The 21,451-nt window shown below is 40.2% G+C and overlaps 1 long non-coding RNA gene across 2 annotated transcripts; it reads left to right on the top strand.

Annotated features, from left to right (window-relative positions):
- The first annotated feature begins 10,439 nt into the window (after positions 1-10,439).
- LOC122199495 lies at positions 10,440-19,934 on the top strand. 2 transcript variants are annotated; one of them, XR_006193541.1, is made up of 3 exons: positions 10,440-10,649; positions 11,412-11,559; positions 19,874-19,934. It is a non-coding gene; the product is annotated as an uncharacterized LOC122199495 (long non-coding RNA). The 2 variants fall into 2 exon arrangements; XR_006193540.1 differs by having other exon boundaries at positions 10,440-10,959.
- The last annotated feature ends 1,517 nt before the right edge of the window (positions 19,935-21,451 follow it).

Here is a 21,451-nt window from a genome sequence, read left to right as displayed (position 1 = left end):
GTAAGTCCTTGATCACTGTGATGGAGTTTACATGCACTGCCCTCAACTGTAATAAGCATAATTATGTCTGCTAACAAAATCATTAGTGGGCATTCCTCTGAAAGGTTCTGAAGCAGTGAAGAAATCAGATTTTGCTGGTGAACATTCCAAAATTCAAAGATATTTCATGTCTCAGGGAAGCCTTTATTCTCATGGTTTATTTGATTTTTTCATGTTTATTTATTTATTTTGAGAGAGAGAGAGAGAGAGGGAGAGAGAGCACAGGCACATGCTGGGGGAGGGGAGCTCCACACTCAGCATGGAGCCTGGCAGGGGTCTCAATCCCATGACCGCAGGATCATGGCCTGAGTTGAAATCAAAAGTCAGATGCTCAACTGATTGAGCCACCCAGGTGCCCCTTTAACCTCATGGTTTAAATTTGGATTTCCTTGACGGTGGTTTCTTTAATACCTTTGGCACCAGATTAAATGCAGGTTAGTATGTGTTACTAAACTGTGGAATAGGTTACTGAACATGTGGAATATGTTTTTTTTTTTCACCTACAATAATACCATCCATTAGAAATTTCTGTATTGGTGGAAATGTTCTGTAATTTTATACCATCTGATAGAGTGGTCACTAGCTGCATGTAGCTATTGAACACTTGAAATGTGGCTAGTGTGGCCGAGAAAGTGAATTTTTAATTTTATTTAATTACTTAGCATTTAAACCAAAATGGCCACATGTGGCTAGTGACTGTCCTCTTGGACAGCCGGACACCATAACCCAGTACAACTTTAGGAAAATGAGATGCTGTACAACCATGTGAGATATATTAGCAAATGGCTTAAGTTGGATAAACTTATTTGTACCCCTCATTCTGCCTTTTGTTTGTTTGTTTGTTTCGGTTTTAGTTTCAATATAATGAGGGAAAAATGTTATTCTACACTTTTCTTAAAGTTTATTTTTGAGAGAGAGAGAGACAGAGACAGAGAGAGAGAGAGAGGGAGGGAGAGGGAGAAAGAGAGAGAAATGGAGCACGAGCAGGGGAGGGGCAGAGAAAGAGGGAGACACAGAATCCAAAGCAGGCTCCAGGCTCTGAGCTGTCAGCACAGAGCCCCACGCTGGGCTTGAACTCACTAGCAGTGAGATCATGACCTGAGTGAAGCCGGAGGCTTAACTGACTGAACCACCCAGCTGTCGGGGGAAAAAGTTATTCTAAACCAAAACTGACCAATTATAACTGCTGTTAGAGATAGGGGCGAGGAGGGATGATTCATTTCAGAGGGAAAACTCATTTCTCTGCTGTTTTTTGCCTTTTGTAGAGACAGGCAGGAAAGAGGTAGAAATAAAAGACTAAAATTTCAAAGCCCTGGCCAATTCCTCTACATTGCTAGTTGGGAAAGTCCAGTTCAGAAAACCCTTTCTATAAGCAAGACCATTAATAGCATGGTGGATGTGCAAAAGGAGGCCCAGAGTTTCGTGGTGGGTGAAGAATGACTCCATTTGAATTTCCAAGTAAGAGGAGCAGATAGTACAGAAATTAGGAGAACGGGAGCAGAAAAGGAAGATTGGGGAAGCACGGGGTGAGAAGTAGAGAGAAGGGTAGGCCGCCACAGCATGATAGGAGGCTGTGCCCACTGAGAAAGGAGCTGTTGAATAACCCCCAGGCAAAGGAAGGCAACTCTGGTGACAGAGATGTTTAATTTCCAATGTGAAGTCAATTGCATTCCTGCACTGTAAGTACTTGCTTTGCACTCTGATCTTTAGCCAACTCTACTCCATCTGCAAAGCATCCCGTGGATCGTTTGGGAGAAAGGAAAGAGGGGCTCAGTGTCATATGTGCATCAGCACGGGGATAAGAGAACGGCCCCAAAGGGCAAGTTCAGGTAAGATGGGAACTCCAGTAAAAGCAGCCGCAAAAATGATTATGAGAATATGACCCCCGATTCCTCTGGAGGAATGATGTGGTCAAAATCTCAAAAAGCCAAGTCACCTCCATAGACATCTGAACTGCATGGGGCACCTGGGTGGCTTAGTCAGTTAAACATCCAACTTTGGTGCAGGTCATGATTTCATGGTTTGTGAGTTCGAGCCTTGCATTGGGCTTTCCACTGTCAGTGCACAGCCCGTTTCAGATCCTCTGTCACCCTGCCCCCTGCCCCTCCAATGCCCCCCACTCAGAAATAAACATTTAAAAATTAATAAATAAACTGCATAAGGAATAAAGATAGTGGATATGTTGTGTTAGCTGAATGCTTTCCCCCTCTTGCTGAGCAACAGAATTCTGTGCCTGGTGAAGTTTATGTCAAACAACGTGTGCCATTTCATCTAAGGTTTTTAAAAGCCTCACACTATCGTTTATACCGTCAACAATTCTGATTTACATTGACAACCATCTCCTGAGTGTACTTCAGAGGCTGAGTTTATACTTCGGGGCACAAAGAAAAAAACCTTTTAATGTAGAAATGTATGCAACCAGCTGTATAGAGAAAGGTAAAACCTCCAAGCCCCCAGGTGACTTAGACATTGACAGGCATGATGACACATTTAGGAAGAAACCAGAAAGTCTTCTCCGGAAAATTCCAGGCATAAATTACAGCAACCACCATAGTCTTTCCCAGAAGTAAGATAATATGATTAGAAATATAGGGTTTCGGGGTGTCTGGGTGGCTCAGTCGGTTAAGTGTCTGACTCTTGACTTTGGCTCAGATCATGATCTCACTGTTCATGGGTTCGAGCCCCGCATCCGGCTCTGTGCTGACAGCTCAGAGCCTGGAGCCTGCTTCAGATTCTATGTCTCCCTCTCTGCTCCTCCCTTGCTCTCACTCTGTCTCTCTCTCAAAAATAAATAAACATTACAAAAAAAAAAAAGAAATGTAGGGTTTCTTCTCCTGGCCCAGCACTGAAATTCTTGGGTTTCCACAAGTCAAGCACCTTCTTTATTTGAAGCTGGCCACCCCAGTTCCCTTCTGCTTGTCTCCCTTTCTACTAAGAGACTGATCCTTACAAAGTGTGTCACTACTTTCCTTAACTCCCTTTCATTTTAGCAAGTAACTTTCAAAGCCCAGGTTGCCACATATAAAGTTGTCAGTGAGCACACAACATTTTATTTTCCAGACCTCCACAAGTGTACTTCAAACACACGTTCAAGGGCTTTTGTGTGAGGCCATCTGTTAATTTCGAAGACTGGATTCCAATATGCTGGTGACGGGACTCACGCACATTCTGTCCTGTCTTCTACATCTCCTCCTACAGCAGAGAATCTTCCCCGGGGAAAGAAGTCCAAGTCTTTTATGTTTTATTATTTTTAAGCTGGTTCTGCCCTGGCTGAGGCTTTTTTGTTTCAGATGCTACTCTCTCCTGGGCTATCCTTGGCCATGCTGCGGCCTTTTGTGTCCTGTACCTCAGGATCTTTCTAGAGAATGAAGGGGATGAGTTCATGATGCACTTGGCTAGGAGGCAAAGGAATGCATTTTTGTCCTCGATGGGTTGCTCTTCCCTTTGAGGTTCCTTTGAACTTTTTCTTTGAGCTTCCTTTTCTCTGAAATACATGCAGAGTGCCTTGTTTGGGAAAAAGCCCTCGCTTTACTCTGACACAGGGCCCTAAATCCCCGTGTATGGTTCATCTGGGGTTGCCTGGACAATGTGACAGTACTTTTGTTTAGGCAGGTCAGAGGCCTGCCTAACAGGCAGAAAAAAATTTCTTGTTTTTTCCCTTTTCCCGATAAAATGGCACTTGCCTCAGTAAGGAGTAATGCTTAGGCTTGTGGATTCTGAAGCCAAGTTTGGGGTTGGATCCTGACATTTAAAAGAGCAGTGGGTATTACAATTGTTGTTGAGTGTGGGAACTTCTCATAAGAGTTTTTAAGTCAGAGGAAGTCAGCAAGAGTCAGAAAAAAAACAAAACAAAACAGCATCAACTACGCCAGGAGAACAGATGTTGTTTCCTGGACAGTCTTGTGTGTACTTTCTTGGTAAAGCTCCAGTTCTAGAGACCATAGCCAATCAGTGTCTCTATTCGCCACTCCTTTGGGGTAAATCTGGGCTCATTCTTGGTGAAGACTGATGTATGGCTTGAATGGATGAACAGTGAGAAAATAAAAGTATGTGGTTTCGGCTCAAGACCTCAGTATTGATGTATAGAATGATTTGCTGAGAATGAATCATGTTCCTTATACACATGCTGATAATTCTTCTTTTTTACAGAAATGTCAGTGGCAAAGGCTTCCTCTTTGTTCCTCCATCACCATATTATGGCCAGGATTGAACTGTCATTTGATTAACTTCAGTGGAATAGGTTGGGAACTCAATAATGGATGGTGACAAGGCTTTGAGGAAAGGCAAATGTGATACTGAATTAATAAAATTACCTTCTTGTCATGGTATAAACATTTGTTTTTTGACTTCTAATGCAAGATTTCAGCATCCCCAAATAATGATTTCCACCTGGAGGTTAAGAAAGGGATGGAGCGATGCCAGGCTAAAGTGACATCATTAGATGAAAAACTCAAGTTATATCAGATACACTTTTTACCTTCTCTGAATGAATAGCTTTCAAACTTAAAAAAATTTTTTCTAATTCTTATTTATTTACTTTGGGAGAGAGAGAAAGAGAGAGAAAGAGACAGCAAGGAGGTGCAGAGAGAAGGAGAGAGAATCCCAAGTAGTCTCCACGATGTCAGTGCAGACCGTGATGTGGGGCTCTAACCCATGAGCCACGAGATCATGACCTGAGCTGAAAGCAAGTGTCAGGCGCTTAACCAACTGAGCCACCCAGGTGCCCCTCAAACGATTTTCAATAGCAGCAGAACTCTTTTGCTGATATTCAGTGAAATCCTATAAACCACATGCATTGCATGAATATATAAAGCAGATAAAAGCACAGCTTTCTTCGGGGGCACTGGCCTGGCATAGATATGGCCCACATTCTCAATGTCAAGACTCTAGAATTCTTGAGGCAGCTACAAGTACTCTGTGTGCAAGGCTGCACACAATACAGATGGATACCCCTTAATTAACTGAATGGTTCCCAGTATTTTTACCACCCAGGATCCCTTATTATTATTTTCCCCCCAGGTTCTAAAATGTGCTACTATGTCATCATAAATGAATTACCTATAGTTATTTCTTTTAATCTTTTCAAAAACCTTAATTAGGTAGGTACAAATGCACCCATTTAACAAGCGAAGACAAAAGTTATATAACTTGCCCAAAGTCACACAGAATTGTGGAACTGGGTTCTGAAACCAGAGCTTTCTCAGTCTAAAGCCTTGGGGCCACTCTGTTACCATATATCCTTATAATAATTTCAACTCAAAGTAAAGGAACAATTTGTCTTGCTCAGACGGAAAGTCTTAATCATGAGCATATATATGATTGATATTAGGAGTTTTTAAATACTGGTAAGAGTTGATAACACCAGTTGGAATTGTTAGAGATCCCAATTTCACAATGACTTTTTCTAGAATAGCTGTTGGTGGTCTAAACTAGTAAGGCTACTTAGCTTTCAAAGGCAGTGACTAATACAAGAATGCTTCCAAATAAATGGTTATGAATTCATTGTTAATTCTCATTCCACTTATGAACTTAATCCTCCATTTCTGATGAATGTAGTTGGGTATACTCTTCCCTTCCTGTCCCTCCGAATGTCTTATTGTGAGGTCATCCCCACGGAAAAAGAATGTGAAGTTCAGGAGTTTGGGTACTTCTTATGCAGACTGATAGTCCTGTGCAAAGTTCTACAGAGTCCCTCATATCTCAGTGTTGACATATTGTTCTGCAACTTTCAGACACCCAGAAGCTATGATATGACCGTTTACTGCTCCATTTACTTCATTCTCTTCCCCTACAAAGAGGTATTCATTAATGCCTTAGCTGTAGAAAAGCCTAGACTGCCAAGGGAGTATGAAATGTTAAGTTCAATATATTAAATAATTCTTAAGACATTTTGTTCAGTGTTGAAGTGTGTGAGTCTAACATGCCACAAACTGTACGCTTCTTGCTTATCATATTTGTAAGGCTAGTGTCACTACTTGGTGAATTCTCAAGCCATCTCTCTGTGCCTCCCAAGCATTGTTTTTGTTGTATTGTTATTGTTGTTTGTTTGCTACTTTGCTTTTATACTTCTGTTACCTGTCTCTCTGAATTGCCAGGCCATTTACAGGGTTCTGTCCTGAGATATGGTATTTGTCTACATAGTTCTGAAATGAATTGGAATGGTGAAGCTTCAGGGGAATGTCTAGTCCAATAATACAAAATATAATCATCACTTTCACATATATATCACTCATGCTGTGCAAGGTATTGCTCAAAGTGCTATAGTCATTAAACTCATTTAATTCTTATGATAAGCCTAGAAGTTAGCTACTATTTTTGTGGACTTAGGCACAGAGTGTTAAGTGACTTATCCCAGATCAGCCATCTAGTAACTAGTGAAACTTGGATTTGACTCCAGTAAGGGGTATCGGACTCAGAAATGTCAACCTATCCAGAGGAAAAAAAAAATCCAGCTTTTTACTTGTAAAATATCTATAATTTTCCTTAGTATGGTATTCATCAAGAGAGTTGAAGTTGTGCTACCCTCAAATAATTGCAAAATATCAGCAGCTTAAAAAAGATAAGGTTTATTTTTCACCTATATGTCCACCACGGGTTGGTTGGGAGCTCTGTCCTGCATCATGTCTATGCCAGGTCTCGGGCACTATATGCAACATCGCAGGTCACTGTGCCAGAGGGCAAAGAGTTGTGTCAGTTATTTAAAGGTTCTGACTACAACTCATGCCCATAATTGTCTAAAGCAAGTCACATAATCAGGTGCTCAGAAAATGGGAAGAACTGGAAATGCTTTGTGAGTGGCACTGCTGACTCTCACAGGTGTCTTGATTGAATTTTCAAGTGTAAACTATTGGTGGGGTACAAGGGAAGAATGTAAATTTCCGGGCATGCATGCTTCTGGTGTAGTTTGTGAAAACGTAAGCGGGATTATTCCAGGGGATCTTGAGGATGCCCTTAGTGAGATAAGGCTGAATGCAACGAGTCAGAACCAGCTTGCAAAATGAAATGGGTTTCTGGATCTCATCTCTTGGCCATTTCCATCCATTTCTCTGCAAATAGTAACCGCATTTGTGGGCGGCAACATGGTGCTTTCCTTGGAGTCCTCCTCCTCTACATTATCCCACCTTCTCTCCCAAGTGATAGCTAAGAAAATATTAAATGAATGACTCATTCGTTCATTCATTCATTCATTCATTCATTTATTCACTCACTCATCAGTCTGCTACAGAAACATTTTTGAGTACGTTCATTGGCATTGACATCATGCTAAACTCTGGAGATAAAAAGATATATAAAGTATGGATTATACTCTCAAAGATTTCACAGACTACAAAGGCAGACAAAGCATAACTAATTTATCCTGCACCCACAGCTTTTATGACAATAGTGTGTGTGTGTGTGTGTGTGTGTGTGTGAGTGTGTGTGTGTGTGTGTGTGTGTGTGTGTGTGTGTGTGTGTGTGATGGGGGTGGGTTGGTAAATCCTGTGGTGACAAAAACTATAATTTATTACTTCTTAGTGGTTATGGTCAACACTAACTCTAAATTGTTCTAGAATCTACCCTTCCTCCTCCACTTGCTGTTCCACGTCTCAAGTCTTAGCCAGTTTCGTCCATACAGAAGACTTCTCAACAGACTATTTATCATGTGGCTTTTGTGTTATTGTGCTCCATACACTGTATACTGAGAGGGAGAGGCAATAAAGATTTTTAGACAGTTGTTAAGATTGTGAAGACAGGATAGATTCCAAAGAAGAGGAGAACTGCCGATGCAGGAACCCTCAGGAAGCTACTGCATCCAGCCGAGTTTGGAGAGGGTGGTGGGAGCCAGGACTTTGGCTCCCTCCCACACCACTCCTCTGGGTCCCTGCCATCTTGGGGTGCAGTCCAGACATGAAAGTGGGCATCTTGAGGCCATTGCCAAAGATGTGAAAGCAACCTGAGCAAATGCTGATCTAAGTCCTCAAACGGTTGCTGGCTCTGGCCCGTGGTGGCTAGGCCGAGGCAGGATCAATGAATTCCTGGTTCCTTCTGGAAGGTCTTGTATAAAACCAGGTCTAGAGCTTGGGCAGATATAATATGGCAGGCAGGCACTCTCCACTGAGAAACAGAGGCAGCAGTTCCCCCATTTGTTGTGATGCCGTGATGCTTGGGCCCCACCAGCTGCCTCCTTCGTGCGGCCTGCCTGCTCTGCCCACAGAGGCCTGCGCCTTCCTATTTCTGATGATGTTGAAAATGTTTCCTCTGGTATTCTTTTCGGCAGCTCTATCCAGCAAATATAAAGCAAGCCACTAAAGTGCTTAGCTAGCAGCCACATTAACAAAACTAAAAAGAAATAGGTGATTTAATAATATAACTTATTTAACCTCATATATCCAAAGATATTTTCAACCTATAATTAAAAAAAGTTAAATAATATTCAATTTATTACCTAATAAAAAATAAAATCAATAATCAGTATGATTATTGAGGGATGCCTGGGTGGCTCAGTCAGTTAAGTGTCCCACCCACTCTCGATTTCAGCTCAGGTCATGATCTCACTTTTTGTGAGCTCGAGCCCCATGTTGCTAACAGCATGGAGCCTGCTTGGGATTCTCTCTCTCTCCCTGTCTCTCTGCCCCTCCCCCACTCGCTCTCACTCTCTCTCTCTCTCTAAATAAATAAACTTAAAAAACATGATTATTGAGATATTTTATATTCCCTCTTTGTTCTATGTCTTTGAAGCCTAGTGGGTATTTCATACTTACAGCCCATCCCACTTTGAATTAGCCACATTTCAAGCATACAGTAGCCACATGTGACTGGCTACTGAATTGTGTGACATAGGTCAGGGGTCTTTATTCAGATGCCTTGAAATCATTACGTTTTACATAATATTTCATGGAATGATAGTAAGACAGATAATATGACTCAAAACATTTGCTTTTTACCATAAAAGGATAAATGCCAACACTTTTTTTTCAGTGTTCTAACCCATTTATTTTTTTTAAGCTTTTGTTTAAATCCCAGTTAGTTAACATACAGTGTAATGTTAGTTTCAAGTGTTCAATATAGTGACACAGTCTTCCATACATCATCCAGTGCTCATCCCAAGAAGTGCCCTTCTTAATCCCCATCACATATTTAACCCACCTCCCCTCACCTCCCGTCTAGAAACTATCAGCTTGTTCTCTATGGTTAATGGTCTGTTTCTTGGTTTGCCTCTCTCTCTCTTCTTTTTTCCCCTTTGCTCATTTTAAACAGTAATGCTTCTAATCACTCCTGATGCTTACACTGGCCCATGTTTATTCTTGAGTTTACACATAGGAATGTCTGTATCTATGATTTTTATATTTTTCCACAAAAATATTTTAGAATATAGCTTCCTCAAGATACTATGAAATGACAGGATGCTTTTAATGCCAACTGATTTTCTTTTTACTGTTTTCAATAATATGATAGGCCATACTGATTTATTTAATTTTATATAAACCTCTCCGTTGTCAGTCTTTAATGTTTTGCCTAGCTTTGGAGGCATCGTACTAAATGTAATTGTACTTCAATAAATTAAGAAATCAATTCATATGATCTCCAGAATACTACTGTCAGGTTTAGTGGTTTAGTTGATGAATTATTGCCTGGAATTTATCAAGTTTCCTTCTGGGTTTTACAGGAAGTCATTATAAAAAGTTAAAATTTACACATCATTATTTCTTTAAATTAGAAATGACCAAAATCCGCCTCTGAATCTCACTGAGGGACTTCATTTTGTATGAGACCATCCATTTGCAAGCTCTGAAGTGGTGTTGAAATTTTCCTTTTTCCCTTAATCTAACCCCACATGTCTAGGATCTGAAGTTCTGCCTCTGCAAATCGTAATAGGGTGTCTTAAAGTGCATTCCCAAACAGGGAATTACATTTTGTATAATTACTTATATATTATATATTTTAATATATTTCTGTTATGCCCCTTATATCAAGATAAAAGTTAAAAATGTCTTGTAAGTATTTTCATGATGCCTGCAAGGGCCCACGTGAGTGTCAGTTACCATCCTCAGGGGACTTTTAGGGGACTCCCTCCTCTAAGATGAGTCACTGCACATAGCTGTCCTGCACTGAGGACTCCTTCACTGACACGGGATGAAATTACTTCCCTTTTTGCTGTGAGCCATTACCCTGCCTTTACCCGAACAAAAGACTCATGACTAAAAGTTAATAGGGTCCTGTTTTTAAAATTGCAATACTTTTCCTATTCCAAGAGTGGGGCAAAGTTAATGTTCAGTAGAAGCTCACATTCTGGAGAGTTTGGGAACGTGGCCAGTGATTTAGTAAAATTTTTGTTATGCAGAGGAATGTCCAGAACCTGGTGCAGAATGTGGAATTTGGAATCAAGAAGAGTCCAATGGTTTTGCATGACAATAGAAAGGGTTGTCTTGCTCGTGGTCAAGGTGGCATTTTGGTGAGATGACTATTGTAGATTAACTGGTTTATCTTCTGTTGGCCAGAAGCCCATAAAAGACTGAGGGAAGGCTTGCTGGAGCCTGGACTTGGCAAGAGAAGACACGGCAAGGTTCTAACAGTGTGATGACAAGCAGGGAGGGGAGAATGATGATGACACCAGGGGAGATTCAAACCAGGTGCTGCAAAATTAGGATCCTCATCAGGAATTTTGTGAGAAACCAGGAAAAAGGAAACAAGTAGCCAAGAAGGGACAACACTCCAGTATATAGCATTTTGTTGCTTCTGACTCCTTTTAAAAGATTTGGTGGATAAAACCTTTTAGATAGGACCCCAAAGCACAAGTGACAGAAGCAAAAATGATGAAATTTTAAACTTTCTGCTGCAAAGGGCATTTCCCAGAAGGTGAAAACAAAATCCATGCAGTGGAAGAAAGTATTTGCAAATCAGCTGTCTGGCAAGATACTAGGATCCACTTCAGAACCTAGAGTGGGTATCCACTAGAGTGTGGCCTAGACCAAGGGGAAATACATTTGGAGGATGTACGAAACGTCTCCCATACATTAATCTAGAGTGGGGGCATACAAAAGAGAAGATGAAGCCCTTGTCTCTTAGGATGGTAGCTGACATTACACTGAGAAAGCTATCAAGCAGTGCTACTATTTAATTTCATTTAAAATATATTGTTAAAGTTTATTTATTTTGAGAGAGAGAGAGAGAGACAGAGAGAGAGACAGAGTGAACAGGGGAGGGGCAGGGAGAGAGGGAGGAGAGAATCCCAGGTAGGCTCCGTGCTGTCAGCACAGAGCCCAACACAGGGCTTGATCCTGCAAACCATGAGATCATGACCTGAGCTGAAATCAAGATTCGGACGCTTTATCTACTGAGCTGCCCAGGCACCTCGAAGTTCATTTGTTTGTTTGTTTGTTTGTTTTTCTAAGTTCATTTTTAAAGTGTTTTACTTAATGAAGATAAAATCGGAATATGCCCCCCACCAAAACCACTTTAAAAACTATGAGAGATGCATTATTAAGATTTTTCCGTCTCTGTTAAGCCTCTGTGATTCTGTGCTGATGCATCTATGCATATGTGAGTACTATATATGAAATGTGATCTTGGTTACATTACATATGAGGCTTTATGTACTTCCTTTCCCACTTCATATTGGTCTGTCAGCAATCTCTAATGTCATTGGAATTCACCAAAGGCTTCATTTTAATAACTGCTTAATATTTCCTAATATGAATTCGCCATACTGATTTAATCATTTCCCTCTCATACAGTTTAATATAAATTTGTCACCATTATAAACAAGTCAGAGATGTAGCCAGTTCCAATCTTGGCTCGTTATTCTCATGCTGACGGCAAAAGCATCGTTGCAACGTGTCCTGAGAAGCAGAGAAAGGATGTGAGATTTCACAGTGTGGAAACACCATGGCTATAATGATCACATTGATCCTGTACCTCATCTCCATTGGTGGGCGTGGGAATCAAAGCTCAGATGGTTTAAGGAATATGTCCAAGGTCACGCTGCTGATCACTGCAAGAACTGTGATTTTCACCCCCTTGGCCTCATGCCAAATCCACACTGTTTCAAAACTGTACAGGGTTGGGGCGCCTGGGTGGCGCAGTCGGTTAAGCGTCCGACTTCAGCCAGGTCACGATCTCGCGGTCCGTGAGTTCGAGCCCCGCGTCAGGCTCTGGGCTGATGGCTCAGAGCCTGGAGCCTGTTTCCGATTCTGTGTCTCCCTCTCTCTCTGTCCCTCCCCCGTTCATGCTCTGTCTCTCTCTGTCCCAAAAAAAAATAAATAAACGTTGAAAAAAAAAAAAAAAAAAAAAAAAAAAAAAAAAAAAAAAAACTGTACAGGGTTCCTACTTGTTCTGACTTGTATGATTTTACTGTGTAACTCCAGACAGGTCCTGAATATCATGAGTATTGCAAAGTAAGACCTGTCTTAGGGCTGTAGTCACTTGTTTTTCCAGTGGTACTAGGCAGTTCTGTTTCTTTCTTCAAAGTGAGTCTGGTCCTCCTCTCCCAACCTTTGAAGATCTTCCTTCCTTGCCTGAGCATTTCCCCCCTACTAACGCCCACATCCAGAGCACACAGGAGCGGCGAGTAGGTGCAGGAATCTGAGGGGCTTTGTCATCGGAGTGTCAACAGTCTTAGTCAATAGTCAGGTGTGTCAGAGAGAAAAACAGAAGTCTAATGGTCTTCTGCTGTCCCTGTAGCCGTTGCTGCCACATGGTGTCACTGTTGAAACACAGGCCGACCAGCTGCCAGGGCGCTGTCTCCTTTGTCCTGGAACTGGGTGTGGACCTCCCAACCTCAACATTCCCTCCATAACTGACCTGGTGACCTGGAAGTCTCATACAGTCAGCATCTTTGCTCAACCTCAGCATCTTTGAAGCTCAGGAATAAAAGAAACTTTTTCCTCTCTCAGATCAGCTTCACCTTCAGTCTCCTGGGTGGGAGGTGTTTACTTCAGAAGAAATATACACCTGGTTATGTACGTTAATCAAGTTATTTCAAGGTTGCACTATATGTGTTTGCTGTGTGCAGGTGATGGTGTTAGGGGAACATAACTGTTCCTGTGGAATAGCACACCCACCCCTGAGCTTCTACTCAATGTTTCCTTCTAATCAATGGTAGAATATTAATAATCTTGCCCTAGAAATCACTTGGATATTGTCACTGATCTGTGCTCAAGAGGGCGTGCCAGGAACTTTCCTATGCCGTCAGCTCTCAGACCTCTCCCATTCTACTCTTCCTTCCTAAACTAGTGTGAATATTTCTTTTCCCTTTCTCCTGGGCATTTTGGGGAGTTACTCTTTAATCCTCATGGAGCCATGCCTGCAGAAGTTCTTTGTAGACCAGCTGAGAAAGCTTCACTGGTCCCTTCCCCATTTGTGTTTCACTCTCTTATTTTGTAATACAACCCTGGGCTGGTTTCAGTCCTGTGTGTTAGAGACTTGCTCAGTCCATATTCCCTTTAGCTTGAACTCTGCCTCCTTTGGAGCTTAGACTTGGATATGGGATCTGTCTGGATTTACCTTGGACTTGGTATCTTATTTTCATATCTTTTAGGAAAATACCACGACTTCCCTCATTTGATTTTGTTCAACCTTCTGATCTTTTGATTTTGATCCACCTGTCTCTGTTCTCAGGGTGTAGATAGTTACTGCTTTAGTGGACCTACTGTAACCAGTGACATCCCTAGTTGATAATGCTTGAACATGTGATGATGTTCTATAGGAAACATCATAGTACCATGTTTGGACTCAAAACAGTTAAGGACTCCTCCCATGACAGGACTTTTAGGATTTTAGCATCCTCACAACACAGAGAATGTTTCTGCTGGACCATAAGAGGGCAGAGAAGAAATCCTTATTTTTTGACTTGAGAATTCAGATACACAGAAGACACGCAGTCTTGCGTGGCTCTACTCACAGATAAGAACCACTGGTAACATTCATAGTGGTCAAAAAGAAAGAAGCAGACATCCCAGGGCAGGTCAAACTGGAAACAAGAAATACACTGAGAAGAATACAGACCTGTCCAGCCCAGAATTTGTTACCTTAATGTGTCATCATGAATTCATTGTGAGTAATTAGTGTGCAGAGTAAATTACATGCCATTCTCAACAGATCCTGTGACATCTTAGCAAGGTATCTCCTTCCTGTCAGAATGAAAGACAATCCCATCACCCACCCTCGGGATCCAGTTGCCTCTGGGACTTCTCATGACTGATTGCCCTCTCTTCTCTGTCTTCGACCTCTTGCTTTCCCATCAGCTCTTAACACATCCCAGTCTCTTCCATTTTAAAAAGCTTTCTATCACTTGCAGAATAACGTTTGCATCCTGAGAGTAGTGCCCTTTATCTGTAGTTAGACCACTGAACAAAGCCTATAAGAGTGACCTTGCCCTGGTGCTTGCCAAAAAACCTGCCTATGACCTGAATGCCCAATTGCGATATAAATTGAAATGTATGGGGACATAATGCAACACTAGATCCTAAAGTCCATTTGCCTCTAATCCTATTTGCTTTGATTCCCTGTTTGCTTTGATCATCCTCAGAGGTCTAACCTCTGCAGACATTCATTACCACCTGAAATTTCTTTTATGTTCTCTGTATGCCCCTAATCTGTCCCAGTCTGCAACCATCCCTTCCATTCCTGTCACTGCCCTGTGATTGGCCATCTCCCCTCTATCTTATTCAGCTCAGGTGATATAACAAATTACCATAGACTGAGTACTTAAACAATAGGCATTTATATCTCACAGTTCTGGAGGCTGGGAAGTCCAAGATCAAGGTGCTGGTAGATTCTGTTCCTGGTAGGAACTTTCTTCCCGGCTTGTGGACAGATGCCTTCTCACTGTGTCCTCACATAGAAGAGAGAATGAGGTCCCGTCACTGAAAGGTACCAATTCCATTGTGGGGGTCCTACTCTCATAACCTCACCTAAACCTAATCACACCCCAAAGTTCACACCTCCAAATCAGGACTTCAACATGAATTTTGGAGGGAGGCAAACATTCAGCCATACCATTCTGTTCCTTGTCCTCTGTCCCCAATTCACTCCTTCTCCTATGAAAAATACATTAATTCCATCCCAACAGTACCTGCCTTCCGATCTTAACTTATTCCAGCATCAACTCTAAAGTATAAAGTCCAAATATTATCTAAATATTGTCTAAATATTATGTTATTATCTAAATATTATCTAAATCGGAACGGGTTAGATCCAAGGTATAATTCAACCTGAGGCAAATTTCTCTCCAGCTGTGAAACTGTGAAACCAGGTTAAGTCATGTACTTCCAAAATACAATGGTGGGACAGGCATGGGATAGACATTCCATTTCAAAAGGAGAAATAGGTCCTAAGCACATAAATGTCGTTAGATCTTAAGGCTCAAGATACTCTTTGTTTCAGTGCTCTGCCTTCTGGACCCCCTGGGTGGAGGTCCTGCCTCTGCTGCTCTGCTAGGCAAGGGTCACTGCCTCAAGGTTCCAGGTGGCTGCCACCTTGCCTGTTGAAACTGAGACAATGGCCCTCTTCTCTGAAACTGAGGAAGCAGCTCTGATGGTGTCTGAATTGCCTTCTGGGTCCTTATTCCCTTGTCTTGAAGAATAGTGTATAATGTACATTCATAGCTTAATGGTCATATATCTATAGGAGCTAAGAAATCTGGCAGCCTTCCTTCATTTTGTCCCATGTTCCTCTCCACTGTCAAACACTGTCAAATCTTTTTTTTTTTTTTTTTTTTTTTTTTGCCATTCTTTCAACTCGTGGCCTCTACCAGATGTCTGGCAGGTCACTGAGGAAATTTCTTCCCCTAGAGCCCTCCTATCTGAGGCAGTGTTTTTCTCTCAGGCACTACATACTTCTGAGTCATGTGGTGGGGCGGGTGTCCTCTTAATTCTCATTACCACTTCTGGGTCATTAGGCCTTTTCTCTTTCCTTCCTTCCTTCCTTATTCCTTTTGCTCTTTCTCTCTTTCTTCCTCTCTTCTCTTTCCCTCTCTCTCCCCCTCTCTCCCTTTCTTCCTTCCCTCCCTCCCTGCCTCCTTACTTCCTTCTCTTCTTTCTTTTCTTTCCTTCTTTCTTTCTTTCTTTCTTTCTTTCTTTCTTTCTTTCTTTCTTTCTTTCTTCAAAACCCTATGCTCACGCTGTTGGATTCTATCATGCTATTAGTCAGAGTCCCAGCAAAGAAACAAATGGCACACTCAAAGAAGGAAAATTCAAGAAGGGCTTTAAAAAGGAAGGGACAATTCAGAAAAATACAAATAGGGTGTACAGAAACCACACAGAATAGTGCAGGAAACTGAAGTTAAAAACAGAGGTCATCTAAAAGGAGGAAGGAGGGAGTTATTATCAAAACCCAGAATGGGAGACTCTTGGGTGACCTGCAGCCAAGGGACAGTCGACCTGGTGCAACCTGGAGAGTAGGTATTCAGGCCTCCCTGCCTCCAAGCTCCTGAGAGGCTCTCCAGTGACTGAATCAGAAACCAGAGGGTAAGGGATCGCTTTGAAGGATTGCATATGGGGGTCTCTGGGGCACAGAGCAAGTGCGGAGACGATCTGATGGGCACAAGGCCTTTAACCGGTATAATCATCCTCTTCTCTCCCTCTTTGCTATCAACCTCCTAGCCTCTCTTCTTCATTCACTGAGAGCTTCCTCATTAGAGCTTTCCCCATCTTCCCCTCTCATACCATCCCTCAGTGACTCTGACATTCTGGGATATATCCCATGTGGCATGCTGGCCCCTCAGTTCCTTGTCTAATATTTCTCCAATCACCCTTTCTTTCCCTCCCCCTCAGCCTTCCCTTCCCACAGTCCAACCTGGAACTTGTCATTGATAGAAACTGTACTGCCTTTGAAATCCTCAATTTATCCCAATTCTGCAACCACCTCCCTTCCTAACAGTGCATGGGCTCAAATAATCACAGGGTAAAAATTCTGATCAACTAATTCTCTCCAATTAATCTACCCCAATACTTTCTTACTAGCTAACATCTCCCTCCTGTCTTCATGTTCTTCCTTGCACAACTCAGAGCCCACGGCTCATCATTATTATTGCTTTATTCAATCTCCATAACCTTCTTTTTGCTCCTTCTGTCATTTCTGCCTGGTAAAACCCCACTCTGATGACTCAACCATCCAACCATGAGTTCTGTGCTTACATACAGACAGATGCATGTTGCAGGAGGAAGGAGATGCAGTCGGGCCAACTGGTTTCCCTTTAAAGAAATCATACAAAACTGCACAAGGGGACACTTCACTCTGACTGACATCTCAACTGGATTTGTCTTGTAAATTGCTTTCTCACTTCTTGAGTTAGTGTTTTGTTCCTTTTCTTTTCTCCACAAATTTCTCATTCCTCCTTCCTATACTTTCATCCCCACCTTTAACTTTGACTCATATTTCATTTAAATATTGAAATCGCTAGGAATTTCTCCATCTTTTCACTTCTAAGTCCAGAAACACTCTGATCCTTCATTTGGGCTCTGCACCCCATCTCTTTTAGCTCTCTCATATTCTTGGATTCTTTGATTCTCATACTCAACTTCTAGCTTTGCTTGCTTCTTTCTCTTTCAGCTGGACCACCCCACAGGAATATTAGCCAACTTTGGTACCTCCCATCTGAGGGTACACTCTTCTGACTTTCCCCTTCCTCCTACTCTCACTTATTTCCCTACCTCCCCCCCCCCCCCACTTTTTTTTTTTTTTTGTCTTGGCTCCTGACATGCCACTCTATGATTCCCTTCTACCTAATTGGTAGCTTTTCCTCAAGCTCCTTTCCTGGTGTTTCCTGCAAGGAAGTGAGGCTATAAAAGCCAGGAGAGTGGTTACTTTTGGAGGAAGAGAACTGTGGTTGGTATCAGACACAGTGGGGGCTTCTGGGCACTGTTAGGATTATTTTTCTTTCTTTTTTTTCTGTTTATTTTTTCTGATTATATGTATTTTATTTTATTTTTTTAATTTTAATTTTAATTTTTTAAAATTTACATCCAAATTAGTTAGCATATAGTGCAACAATGATTTCAGGAGTAGATTCCTTAATGCCCCGTACTCGTTTAGCCCATCCCTCCTTCCACAACCCCTCCAGTAACCCTCAGCTTGTTCTCCATATTTATGAGTCTCTTCTGTTTTGTCCCCCTCCCTGTTTTCATATTATTTTTGCTTCCCTTCCCTTATGTCCATCTGTTTTGTCTCCTAAAGTCCTCATATGAGTGAAGTCATATGATTTTTGTCTTTCTCTGACTAATTTCACTTAGCATAATACCCTCCAGTTCCATCCACGTAGTTGCAAATGGCAAGATTTCATTCTTTTTGATTGCCAAGTAATACTCCATTGTATATATACCACATCTTCTTTATCCATTCATCCATCGATGGATATTTGGGATCTTTCCATACTTTGGCTACTGTTGATAGTGCTGCTATAAACATGGGGATGCAGGGTTCTTTTTCTTGTTCTGTAAAGTTAGCGCAAGAATGTGTGCCTTGTAATCATTCACAAAGCTATGCCAATTAAGTAAGTAACATTAAAAACTTATTCATACACATTTGCTTATTATTTTCTCTTTGTTTCCTTTTAATGTCTGCAAGATTTGTGGTGATAGCCTCTTCTTCATTTCTAACAGTGTATGGGTGCAGGTGTGTGTGTGTGTGTGTGTGTGTGTGTGTGTGTGATTCTCCACTTATTTTGGGGGGGCATAATTTATCAGTCTTGACAGTTTTTCAGAATTTTGTTGATCTTACTTTATTTTATTTTTTTAGTTTCTTTTTATATTCCATCTTAATGATTTCATTTCTTTTTTTCCCCCCTCTCAAGTTATCTGGGCAATTTGTTATCCTTTTACTCAATTTTTGTGATTGACTCTTAGCTCATTAAAATATCAGCCTTTCTTCTTTTCCAATATAAACACTTTAGATTATAAATTTGCTTTTGTTTTTCATTATAGTTAGTTAAATATTTTAAATTTCCTTTGCAATATCTTCTTTCACATGGGTCACTTAAATGTGTATATCTGAATTGTAATATATGGGGATTATATTCACTTTTTGGTGATTTATTTCTCAATTGATTACATTGTGATTAGAAAACATCTTGTTTCATATTTTTGATATTTGTTAAGACATTATTTGTGCCTCCACATATGACCAAATTTTATAAAAGGTTTCAAATTTGCTTGAAAAGAAGATATAGTTATCATTGTTGGGTGCAGGATTATATATTTATAGATCTGTCTGCATTAGTTAATATTAATTATGCTGTTTAAATTTTATGTATGCATATTGATATTTTGTCTGCTTGTTTTGTTGAAAGTATTAAAATCTCCCATATGATTGTGTATTTCTTGCTTTTCCTTGTATATGTGTATATTTAAAAATTTTTCTGAAGCCACATTAACATGTACACACAAATGTAAAATTTGTTTTGTGTTTCTGATAAACTGTATTTTTTATCATTATGAAGGAAAACTTTTTCTTGCTTGATGTCTACATTGTACATCTTTTTTATTGTCACTACTTTTTCTATCTGATTTCTTACATTGCATGTCTCTTATAAGTAACTTATAGTTGTTATCATTGTTTTTATCCCATCAGAATGTCTCTGTCTTTATCTGAAACTTTTCATCCATTTATACTTAATATAATTAGCAAAATATTTGGGTTAAAATTCTCCCTTATTATGTATATTCTATTTGTTGAATCTATTTTATGTCTTCTGTTGTTTCCTTTTTACCTCTTTTGTATTGATAATTTTCATGATCATATTTTCCCATTATTTGAAGTTACACTATTTTTGTTACTTAATTATTACTCTGGAAGTGGTAACCTGCATATTTAACTTATCGAGGTCTAATGGCAATTGATATTTTTCCTCTCCTCTCAGGAAACATAAGGATCTGAGAAGACGTTTTCTCTATGTATCCTCTACCTGCCCAAAACTACGGCCATCATGTATTTTTATTTTCTTTGTATAGAAAATAAATCCCATAAGACATTATTGTTACTTGTTTCAGAGTATTTGCTTAGATTAAATATTTTACTTATCACTTTATTTGTTCTTCATTTCTTCCAGTATCTCTGTCTTTCCATTATGTGAGTATTTTCTTTCTTCCTGGAGGATGATATTTGTTGCTCTCTTTAACAATGGTTGTGAATGGAAAATTTACTATACCCTCAATGATTCTTAGCCACATCTTTGTCTGTGTATGTAACATGCTATATAGTTATTTTTTCCTGTTCAAAGTCTTAAGCCTGGCTTGATCTGCTGTTAAACCTGTACCTCTAGTTCTTAATTTCACTTGCATGTTTAAATTCTAGAATCCTGCATATTTACTTTTATTTCTACTTCTCATATATCATTTCATATTTTTCAGTTCCCTACTAAAATTTTCAAGTTTGGCTTTTATCTCTTTTAATAATAATATTTCTTTTCCTTGATCGATTTTAATGATAGATTCTAACATTTTCCACCAATATCTAGCTCTGCTTCCTGACAGGATTATACTTACCTATCATGTGTGACCATGGGAACAGAAGTGATGTGTGTCACTTTTAGGTAGAAGATTTTAGAATCAGTACATGCTTCATCATTCTCTTCTTTCCTTTTGGTTTGGGTATTGGTAATGTTTCAGAGAGTGACTCTTCTTATCAGCCTGCAACCCAGAGTGAGGACAATAATGATGGGGATCAGTGCCATCATCCTACTTTTGATGGACATGTAAATGTGGCACAGAAAGAAACATTTGTTGTTTTAAGCCACTGGGATTCTAGGGTTATTTATTACTTCAGTGTAATCAGATCAATATAATTGAAAAAGAAATTGGAATCAACATTGGAATTCTATTTTAACAAACAACTTTAAATATGTGGTTTTGGTTCATGGGCTAGGCATTAGTTTGCAAGGAAACTAATAACAGAGGTTAAAAGCATGGTAATCCATGTTATATAGTGGCCAATTACTTAGTGAAATGGTTGCCTGTGTTAACTTAGAAGGCAAATTATATACCTAATAAATTTGTAGCTTTATGGGAAAACACACTTTTAGTAGCATGTGTTGGCTGCTGTTGACTGCGTTAGAAAGTTTATTATAGGAAAGATACAAAATCAGAACAATATCGGCTGATTTGCAAGCAAGAATGGAAAAGAATAGAGAGAGTCAGTATAATCAGGGACTTGTAGTTAAAAAGATAAATACTTCCCAAACTAAAACATCAAAAGATAAAATTGAGAAAATTCATTGAATGTCAAAGACTAATTAAGACTCCATCTTAAGGTAAGGATCAAATAAAGACTATGTTTGTCACACTGGTTGTTAAAATTTCTGGATAGATTAACATTCTCCCAGTAAATACTTTTAGTTGGACAAATGGCTCAAGAAAAAGAAACTGTGTGTGGCTCTCCCACTGATGCCTTATGAACACAAGGTAGCTGCACTTATACTGGTGGGTTGGTGTGGGACAAG

The sequence above is a fragment of the Panthera leo genome, chromosome A1, assembly GCF_018350215.1.
Source record: "Panthera leo isolate Ple1 chromosome A1, P.leo_Ple1_pat1.1, whole genome shotgun sequence".
Taxonomy (NCBI): Eukaryota; Metazoa; Chordata; class Mammalia; order Carnivora; family Felidae; genus Panthera; species Panthera leo.
This window is presented reverse-complemented; position numbering and strand designations above follow the sequence as displayed.